The following is a 9,067-nucleotide window of genomic DNA, read 5'->3' as shown; positions in this document are numbered from 1 at the left end:
TGTCTCATGTCAATGCTCCTCAAAGAGCAAGCTCAGAAGAGGATTTTAACAATCATGGGCAAGTTGACCTGTTGTGTGTATGTTAGTCACCCTTTTCCCCCAGCCATCCTTTCCCTTGCCTAGTGAGCTCTGCACCATGACAGGGATGAAGTTTATATGTGGGCTCACAACATGGATTTCCTCTCACTCAGGCTGATGTCGCTATAGCTGGTACTGAGTGCCCAATCTCCCAACAACAGAGACCAGCTGAATTCCTGCTATGGTACCATTCCCTGGGGACAGGCATGGGGTTGCGGGGAACCAGCTAGCCACCTGGTGGCAGATTGATCGCATTGGACCACTTCCATCATAGAAACAATAGCACTTTGTTTTCAGTGGAGTAGATACCCACCCTGGATAGGGATTTACCTTTCCTGCCTATGATGCTTCTATCAAAACCACCATCTCTGGCCTATGAAATGTCTTCATGGTATTTTACACAGCATTGCTTCTGACCAAGAAGTTCATTTTATAGCACGTATAGTATGGCAATAAGCTCATGTCTTGGAATTCATTGGTCTTCTGATGTTTCCATCACTCAGAAGTAGAGTAGCCTGAAGGAATGAAAGAATGGCCTTTGAAAACTCAGTTATGGCACTAGCTGCATGGGAACACCTCACAGGGCTGGGGTAATATCTTGCAGGATGCAGTACATAGTTTAATCCAGGTTGTACCATTTCTCCCATAGTCAGGATTTGTGGAATCAAGAGTTGGAAATAGGGGTGGCTCTTCTTATTGTTACCCTTGGGAGTGCACTGGCAAAAGTGTGCTTCCTGGCACCATGACTTTAGGCTCTGCTGATCTAGAGTTCTTTTTTTGTTTGTTTATTTTGTTTTGTTTCTGAGACAGGGTCTTGCTTTGTTACCTGGGCTAGAGTGCAATGATGTCATCATAGTTCATTTGCAACCAACTTCTGGGCTAAAGATCTAGGGTTGTTAATTCCTAAGGGAGGAATGCTTCTACCAAGGGACACAAAAAAGGTTTCATTCAATTGGAAGTGGAGACTACAACCTGGCCACGTTGTATTCCTCGGGCAAAAAAAGGGGTTATTATACTGACTGGGATGATTGATCCTGATCATCAAGTGGAATTTAGGTCACTTAACTACTACAAAATGCATTGAAGAAGGAGTATGTCTGAAATGCAGATTTCTGAGGCACGTTTATATCTTACATATTATTATGGGTTGAATCGTTTCTCCCCCAAAATATGTTGAAATCCTAACCTCTACTACCTGTGAATGTAACCTTACATGGAAATAAGGTCTTTGCCAATGTAATCAAGTTAAAATGAGGTCATACTCAGTGAGGGTGGGCCATAATTCCATAGGACTGGTGTCCTTATAAGAAGAGAGAGAGACACACAGAGGGGAGATGGCCATGTACCGATGGACACTGACTGACATGCTGCCACAAGCCAAGGAACACGAAGGACTGCTGGCAGCCACCAGCAGCTAGGAGAGAGGGCATGGAAAGGTCTTCTCCCTATGAGCCCCCAAGAAAAAAATCAACCCTGCTGACATTTTTATTTAGAACTCCTATCCTCCTAAACTCTGAGAGAATAAATTTCTGTTGTTTTAGGCCACCCAGTTTGTGGTCATTTGTATGGCACTCCAAGGAAAGTAATATACACATACCCTGAGATTAACATTAATAGGAAATTACAAAACCCAATCCAGGTTGAGCAGCTAATGGCTCAGATCCTTCAGGAATGTGAAGGTATTGGGTCACTCCAATAGGCAAGCATCTATGACAAGATTAAATGCTTGAGGGCAAAGAGAATATGAGTAGATAGTCAAAGAACAAAGACCACATAATCACCTGCAGAAACAATGACTAAAATAGTTACGAGTATTCCTACTTTATTTTGATGTGAATGTATTTTATATATAGTAATTTTTTTCTTCCCTGCTCCTAGTCCCCTGCTATCTAACATAATAGTAATTAATTTTCTATTTCAGTATAAGTTTTAGGATATCAACAAGGAGTATGACTCAGCTAAAAGAGGAATAAACATCACCCAAAGGTGGATAAGGGGATTTTGTCCTCTTTTGGGGGAAGTGTCAGGGCACTTTTGCAGGGCTTTGGGACAAGTGATAGTTGTGGCATGTTAGGCAGAAACATGATTTTACCATTGTGTTAGAAGATAAGTCTGGATAAAGAGGTATGCATAGAGCATATGTAGGCATGGGTGAATTGTGGTGGCTTTATACTCTGTCAAATTTGCTATACAGGAACAAAGATTTCCAGAATTGCCATCCCTTCATGCTCTCTGAGTTAGCACTGGCCACAAGAAAAATTTGAAGATGGTTTAGAACAGAGAAGTGAAGCCACAGCCACACTGTTTTACACTTTGAAAGTCAATGTAGGGTGCCAGGCAGTTTGTATACACTGTGTTGATAAGCTGGGCTCCTTGTCTACATAAGGTGGGCACTTAGGCCCACACTTCTTCCAGCTACTACCAGATCTCATTCAGCTTCTCCAAATCCTGGGCCAAAGGCATGTACAATTCAATGATGAAAGGTGCCAACTTCTTCTGCAAGTCACTCACAGCATCTGAGGCGGAGATGGTGTGAGACAGATGTGGATTCCAGTTTGTCCTCACAGGTTCCAGCTTGTCCTGAGGAGTTCAAGTTCATCTTTGCTTTTTTTCCCACCTGCTGGTCTGACTGACTTACAGCAACTTTAGGCTCAGTATCTGATGGAGAGACAATAGTCTTATGTAGACTCTTCCACCAGTTCCCACTGCGTAATGTCTCAGCCCTATAACAAATCCTTTACTGTATTGTTTTAGTGCTTAGCCAATTTAGAGATGCCTGATACACTTCAAGTCCATAATTTGCATACCTGTAAGATACAAATGAATTTGACTTCATGGTTTCTCTTCAAAACTAAGTTATTTCATCATATCTCATACCATTAAAAATTTTTTTTTCTAAACAGTTCAAGCATAAAGTCACATACCTAAACCCTTAGGAAAAGAATGTGCCCATATAAAATAAAGCTTCATGAAGTTGCATGTTCATCTGGAATGTCTGATTATATCAGCTTGCTTTCATCACTGTATGCTCCTCCAAGAATGGATTTCGGTAGGAAATAGAAGGCCATTCAACTGCGGTTTGGAAGAGAGTTTAATAAAGGGACGATTTACTTTGGTGTGGACAGGGTAGGAGAATCAACAAGGGATGGTGAAGCACTAAGAACTAGCCACAGAGGAAGCCATTGCCACCTCCACGCATGAAGGGACAAAGTATAGAACCAATGTTACCACAGCCACTGAGAGCTAGAGTCATGGAACAGGCCCATTAACCAAGCTGGGGATGTAGAAGGATATGGCCATTGCCACACTGTGCCACAGCAGGACAGGAGTGCCAGGAGCAAATATTCCAACCCCTCTTCAACTCCCACCTCCTTGTCTCCAGCTGGTGTTTCCCATTGGCAAGGGAGCCTGGAGGATGCAGTTGGTAGGGGGGTGGTCAGAGAATGGAAATGGGGTGTAGGGGGCAAATTGGGACTAACAGCTACATTCAGGACAAAAGGTATTTAGGGCTCATCATGAACAAGTGACCTATCACAATTCCCACTGTGCTGTGGGAATCAGAGGGAGAATAGAACATAGGAGGGTAAATCATTTTTCAGCCAGCGTCTAGCTGGAGCAGTCCATCTGTTAGACCAATGACAAGTATCCCTTCAGAGTGTCCTCCAGCCAAGGAACACAAGTTACTGATAATCCCACATTGATAAAGGAGTCCAACCCTCACTTCTTTTTTTTTTTTTTTGAGACAGAGTCTCACTCTGTTGCCGGGTCTAGAGTGCTGTAGCATCAGTCTAATTCACAGCGACCTCAAACTCCTGGCCTCCTGCCTCAGCCTCCCGAGTAGCTGGGACTACAGGCATGCGCCACCACGCCTGACGAATTTTTTCTGCTTTTAGTAGAGATGGAGTCTCACTCTTGCTCAGGCTGGTCTCAAACTCCTCACCTCAAATGATCCTCCCAGAGTGCTAGGATTATAGGCGTGAGCCACCACGCCCAGCCCCAACTCTCACTTCTTTAAAGAAACTGGAACCCAGAACAGTGAAGCTGGTTAGTGGAAAGAGAATTTAGGTTGTTTAATTCAGGCTTTTCCTAGTTTAGCATGGTCTTTCCGGAATTGAGCAGAATAGGCTATACTTCTAAATACTAAATACGTAAAAATTGAATTAACTCTGTGGAACAGTATATAACATGACATAACATGATACTTAATCTAATCATTAAGGTAAAATAGATAGCAAAGTCCACACTAAGGAAAGAGATAATATGAAATTGCTTCAAAGCTTTTTCTCCCAATTCCCCCCAACCCCAAGGCCTATTTGTGGCCCTTGTCCTGCCTCAGTAGCAGCCCTTGTGAGCTGCTAAGCCTTCAGGTGGTTCTCACCACAAACAGCCACAGCGAGCAGCGCTCTGATGCCCAGGAAATTCCCGTGGAATACTCAGATGTCTTGACTCCTCCTTCCTTACTCTCAGTTTCATAAATGATGATTTAGAAACCTTCAGATACAAAGGGCAGGGCCAGCTCCTAAACTCCCTTTGTGCTCTCTGAGGGTGTGTTCTACTATCTACCAACACCTGCCTTATCTAAATGAAATATTAGCCAGTGGAGGCATCCTTAGGATTCTGGAGACATCTCTGCCTCCCTTCTCCCTTGTTCCCACATCTAATCTCATCAAAGCTTCTGTTTTTTCCTTAGCCACTGCCTTCCTCCTCTACTCATGCTCATCACCCTGGTCCACAACCTCACCTATGCCTTCTTGGATGGGCCGCAATATCTTTTAATGGGGCTATCTGCTTCTAGACTCTGCCCATGCTTTCAACTTTATTTTTCAGGAACCGATACTATTTCTAGAATATTCCTTGAGGAAACTATCATAGCTTCCTGTCAGAGCCTGATCTTCTCAATCATGGCATTGAAGCCCCCCACCCCAATCAAGCAGCCACATCTGACCTGGACATGGTGCTCTCACAAGCTGATTTTGCTTCTGGTTAGGCTGTTTTCCTTGAAAGTCCTGTTCAATTCTGCCTTTTGAAGTCACTCAGAAAGTCCCATCCCCTCCTCTAAGCTAAGTCCTTTACCTCAAGGCCTTCTATGTGCCACTTCTTTTCCAGGGTTTGGGTTGTAGGCCTCAATAATATTTTTGTTGCATAATCTAGCCCTTAATTGCCCGTGTGCTAGTATCCAAGTAAAAGTTAACAATCATGGGTGGAAAAAAAATTACTTTGCTTACTATGTTCCAGGTACCATTCTAAGTGCTTCACAGCTTTACATGTATTAACTAATTTAATCCAAATAATTCTGTGGAAGTAGATTTCTATTATCAGCATTTTACAGAAGAGAAGAGTAAGGCTTGGAATAGTTAAATAATGTGCCCCAAATCACCCAGCCAATAAAAGGTGGAGTGTGAGCTGGAACTTCCATGGAATTTGTCTCCGGAATCCATGTTTTTGGTTGGCAAGTTATCCTGCACCCTCTTAGGAACAGGGGACTGGCTTTTTGGGAGCCCATTGCATGCCAGTGCACCTACTACACAGAACATCTTAATATTAACTGTGCTTTTCTCCCAATTAGTTGATGCTATGAATCTGATGCAAATTTATGCATCAAGTATTAAACTACCCTATTTTATGAGGCATGGAATTGAAAACTGTTGCAAGTTCATATAAAACTTCACACCTATGGTTCTTTCAATAGAAACCTTTTCTGAGCAGGAGTATATTCAATTAGTATAAGCAGTTTGCCCCTTGAAGGGACTACCCTCTTTTTGTCATTTGATGGATTGCCTACACAGCCTTTTTATTTGGGACTGATTTAACTTGCTTAATTTTGTACTTGTCAAGCACAGTGAACATGATGAATCCTTCCTTCTTACAGATTTATTAAAAACATCTGTTAAATTACTAAAAATGCACCAAGTCCTGAACTGTCCCTTTACAAAAGGAGGATCTTGTTTATCTGTGAACAGGCTTCTGTTCCTTTCTCAAGGGTTGCATCTGTGAATTTGTGAAGGCTGGGACATCACTCATTATCAACTTGCACATTTAAACAAGTCATTCTTGCCCTTCTTTTCTCAATACAATGGATGTTTTAGTGCTTTGGAAAATTTAGCTTATCATGTTTGATATGGTACAAAATAGCATTTCCTCCCTTTCCGTTCCCTGACCTAGCAGCATTAATCTCTGTTTCACAATTTCAAACAATGACACAAAGTTGTGTTTATTGTCAATCTACGCTGCATTCTACACAAAATAACTGGAAACTTTAGTAACTCAATTTGGACTACTAAAGGAAAACTTGGGGAGACTCAGAAATTCTAATTTGGCCTACTATTTAGCCATTATCCCAACCCTGTAAAATATAAATAAACATACCCGAAAGTTACTGTGGACCAACTGTATCACTGTGGACTCGAGACAAGGGCCTTTGTCTTTAATAAGATTAATAATCCTCAGTAGAAGCTTTGCTGTACGAAAATAGGCTTGTGATTTCACATGTGTTTCTTGGGTTTACATAATTTTTAAAATATTTTGGACTAATTTATCAAGTTTTAGGATAGTGGTGTGTCAAATCATTTTGATTAAATGACCTTTGAAGTTCTGAGAAGTGGATATTTTGTTACTGCTTTGTGCTGTGAAATGCCCTATGAACAATATCACTCATAACAGTGACTTCCCAGACTCAGTAATTGTAGCCTTTTCCTGAGAGGTTTGAACAAAGAAATAGAGCCCCACTACTTCCCTCACCAGTCATAATAACCAAGCATCTAATGACTGTTAATTACTTCTCATAAGAATGATGAAGCTGAAACAATGTAATACTGATTTCTTAATTTGAATAAGAGTTGCATATGGCCTTAATATTACTATAATTTCCTTTTCTGACCATAAATAAATAATTTATCGAAATGTCCCTTTGTGGTAAAAAAAAAAAAAAAAAATTGTCCCGTGGCAAAACAAAATTGTTAATCCTATGACATGACTGAGTTATCTGAGCCTCTAGCCTTCTTATTAAAGAGTTTTACATCTGGGATGTAATACTTCTTTAAATGGTATAAACTGAATTCTCACTTAATATTAGTGAATAAGATTTTGAATTACTATAGACCAGGCAATATTTTTAATTTTTCTTATTTTTTTCTTTTAAATATAGCCTAAAAGTTCAGGACCAGTGAGGATTACTGGCATAAGACAAAAGCAGATATTTTTCCTTGGTGAACTCAAAGCATTGCTTACATTTTGATACTTTGCATGTGGTCTGGGACATTTAATCTATTAGTCTAGACATTATCAAAGTAATATGTTGTATGGAGAACATTTATAATAATGTGACTAAAAGTTTGAGATTCAAAGTATTTCTTCCAAAGCAGCTATTTCCTATAATGATTTATTCATTATTTCACTTCTACACAATGAGAGCTTTACCTAATTGTATGATCTCATTAGGTATTTCTGCTACCAAAGGGCAGTGATTCTGTATTTCTGTGCATGAGCATCTGTCACATGGAGACATGGTCTTATGTCCACTATGCAACATACAAGCTTTCATTCACCTGCTGGAGGGCAGATGTAGTTTTCACTAATGAAAGTGGGCAAATGAGCCAAGCAGCCAAATGAAATGTTTGAGACATTTAACTGTTAATCACTCACTTTAGTTGCAGCAGAGGGTCTCATATTGCTGCATCTGACTGCTTTCATGGAGATGGCACAAAACATAGAGCTTAGTGGCACAGAAAGCTAGCTTACCATTACTGGATTTCCCAGCTTACAATTTCTTTTGATTCTATTTTGAATCACACAGGGAAGACCAAAGAAGAATCAACAAAAGCCATCTCATATTTTTATAGCTCTTCAGTTTATCCTTTTGCTTACTTTATTTTGTCAACATTTTAAAGATGATATTGTAACTCCAAAGTTTTTTTGGAGTAATTTCCCTGAGATCCTTAGTGGTCAGTGGTGGAAGCAGAATTCTCCTACTTATCCAGACGATGTCAAAGGCACTGTCTATGTCTATGAAAACACAATTGCTCCGGGAAAGCTTTCAGCACATTGAAGGATAGCCAACATGAATGTTCAGTGTATTCATATTTAATCCTCACAACAACTTTGAGGCAGTTACCTGTACAATATTTTATCCCCATTTTAAAGATGAAGTAACTGAGTCTCAGAGGTTAAGTATCCTTCTCAAGGTCACACAGCTAATAAAGCAGCTGGGATTGAAACTTAGATGTTGTCTTCTGTCAAAGATTGATCTTAACTAGTAAGCTAACTGAATTAGAATTATAAGCAATAGCTATACCACAACATGTGATCATAGTGTTATAAGTTAGACATTATTCTTTGGACCCCTGGAAATCCTATGAAGTCACATGCCTTGGTCCAACCTTTCTTTTAGCTCCTATTGATACAACTGGCCAAACCTCTTAGCCCAAAATGTTATGATGTCCTTTATAATGCCAAAATGACTTATACCAATTCCAAATTGCCTTCTGTTCTCTGAACTATTTCCTTGGAGGCAGCTTGAGCAGTAGAAAGACATGATGTAACATCTAGCATGCTGTTCTTTGTTTCTTCCAGCAGGTCTAGTAGTATTGCAGGCACACCACCAGTCAGCCATGACATCTGCCAGAACATACCCATGCACAAGAGGAATAAAAAGAGGCCTAGTGGAATAAGCACGTTTTCCAGGACACACTGTACTCAGGATGGTACTGTAGGTGTCCATTGCCTGAGTGTTTATAAAGAGTGATTCATTGATGTATTAATTCTTTGGCAGAGAGTATATAGTACTATCTCCTCCTCCAGCTCTAATTCTGCTCAGAGCATTTGACACCACCCATGTGCATGAAAAATCACAGTAACATTGTAGATTCCTATTTGAAGAAAAGCTTCTCAAAGAAAAGGCATTTTAATGAATTAGTCTGCATCATGTGACATTAAACATGGTATGTAGGCACAGACCTCAGGGTCATAGCAAGGAGGTAGGGAAAGCACTGGA

This window comes from Propithecus coquereli, unplaced genomic scaffold, assembly GCF_000956105.1.
Source record: "Propithecus coquereli isolate 6110/MARCELLA unplaced genomic scaffold, Pcoq_1.0 Scaffold47, whole genome shotgun sequence".
NCBI lineage: Eukaryota > Metazoa > Chordata > Mammalia > Primates > Indriidae > Propithecus > Propithecus coquereli.
This window is presented reverse-complemented; position numbering follows the sequence as displayed.